This window comes from Mustelus asterias, chromosome 10, assembly GCF_964213995.1.
Source record: "Mustelus asterias chromosome 10, sMusAst1.hap1.1, whole genome shotgun sequence".
In the NCBI taxonomy this organism is placed as follows: Eukaryota; Metazoa; Chordata; class Chondrichthyes; order Carcharhiniformes; family Triakidae; genus Mustelus; species Mustelus asterias.
The window spans coordinates 111,920,500-111,922,782 of NC_135810.1; the positions used below are offsets into that span (position 1 = coordinate 111,920,500).

General features: G+C 40.2%; 1 pseudogene; it reads right to left on the reverse strand.

The window, feature by feature from the left end:
- Nucleotides 1-495: 495 nt before the first annotated feature.
- LOC144500119 (U2 spliceosomal RNA) lies at nucleotides 496-668 on the reverse strand (annotated as a pseudogene).
- Nucleotides 669-2,283: the final 1,615 nt, after the last annotated feature.

Below are 2,283 nucleotides of genomic sequence, written 5' to 3' on the forward strand. Positions count from 1 at the left end.
ATTCTTGTAAGGTGTTTAAATTAAAGCTGTATAACAGTGGGGACCATTAACTGGATTCAATTAGAATTAGAATTTGGTTTTTGGAGCCAGCAAGGAATGGATTTGTGTTTTCCCGGTCCACTCTGAGCATTGGCTTTGTAATGTTAAGAATGGAGTAAAAGAATTAAAAATAAATAAATAAATAATCAGGAATGGGTAACAAATGTTGGCCTTTCCAGTAATGCTCACATCCCATGAAAGAATTAAAAAAAACACATACTCTCACTATAAAATAACAGCAATGTGTGACACCGCTATATTTAGAATGATCTTCAAAAGTGACATCTTATTTTTTATACTTTTCCAATTCAATCAAATCAAATCCAATTCAGAGTCTCAACAAGTTGAGACATTTCAGATCCAGGCTGACAAGACAGGGCGAGCGACCAAACCACCCTGCCCTGGGCCCGATCTACATGAGCCAAGCTGATTGGAGAAGGGGGAGGTTCCTCCTCCAAGACTTGAGCTCACTTGCATCTTAGCCAAAAGGCCGAGATGCCGCTTTAAAAAATTGCTTCATATGAAACATATGAAGCTTCAGTGTAACCTAATGACCTCAACCAAGTGCGGCCGACCATGGGCTGCCGACCATACTACACTTGATCTTAGCCAAAAGGCCGAGAAGCGATACAGAAGTTGCAGGTACAGGTTATAATGTAACCAATGACAACATTGGAATCTGCTGTAATGTAACCAATGGTCACATGCTGTGAGGGTCAGCTGACATGGTAGACATTGTAACCAATGGCAAAATGATGCGATGGTCAGCTGACCCGGTATAAATAGAAAGCAGTGTAGCCCAGGGTGTTGGTGTAATGATGTTTCTTTATTAAACCTTCTTCTTTGATCTACTTTGTGAAGTTAGTTCTTTTATTGCTTGGAACTGAAGTATCCTTACTGCTGGATGAAAAGTATAAACGATGAGTTCTCAATGAAATATGTGTGTATGCGTGCCTGTGTGTGTGCGTTATAGACTTAGATCAAAATTACTGAAAGCTATACTGATCAAATTCATTGTAGAGCCTTAAATTGAATGTCAAGTAAATATTGGGTTGGAAGTTACAAGGTTACACTAACACTTTGTTGGTCATAGAAATGTCATCTATAGAATTGTGTGGGTTAGCGCTGAAGAATGTTGCAATCTGTAACATTGTGATAATATTCTTGCCTTTAAAAGTAATGGACGCAATGCACCGTATGTGATCTTATTTGAAATTTTATTCGAGGCTGACTACCTGGAGTCTCAGATCGTGCAGGTTGACAGGACCTAGCTACATCAGTCCATCGACTGTTCTCACTCATTCTTTTAGATACTAATGTCTTTGTCGTAACTTCACCTCACAAGAAGTCAATATGGTCAGCATAAGCTCGCAATCAACTGCATTAAAGTTCCAGTTCGGTTCCCATTCATGCATAGAAACTAGAAGCAGGAGTAGGCCATTCGGCCCTTCGAGCCTGCTCCGCCATTTATTTTGACCACGGCTGATCATCAAATTCAATATCCTGATTCCCTCCTTCTTCCCGCATCCCTTGATCCTTTGAGCCCCAAAGAGTCATATCTAATTTCTTCTTGAAATCACGCAACGTTTTGGCCTCAACTACATTCTGTGGTAGTGAATTCCACACATTCACCACCCTCTGGGTGAAGAAATTTCTTCTCACCTCAGTCCTAAAAGGTTTACCCCTTATCCTCAAACTATGACCCCCTAGTTCTGGACTCCCCCACTATCAGGAACATTCTTTCTGAATCTACCCTATCTAACCCCTGTTAAAATTTTATAAGTTTCTATGAAATTCTCTCTTTCTTCCATATGCAACTGAAATACAAAGAAGACAAGCCTTAAATATAAAGCCCTTGTTTCTTTGACTGGGAGTGGGGGGGGCGGGGTATCTAAAATAGTTCAGTCACCTGCTCCAAACTTGCACAGCACCCTTTCAATTGTACACACTGGACACGGGGTGATGCTTCCCTACAGGTCTTGGTAACTCCAATAGGGGGAGCTCTGTGCACAGATCAATAGATTCAAGTTATATTTCAATTACCAAAAATAATGGTATCGACAGAGTCTCAATGTTAGAGAATAAAATGTTGGTATGCCTTGCTCTATGTCTCCAAAGTCAAAGCACATATGTGTTACAAGACGACTACCTCCAAAAAGAATGATTGACCTAGCTGGGGTTCAGGAGGAGAAAACCATTTCTCATAATTTAAAATAAGCATTAAATAATTGTGCTCTGTACCAG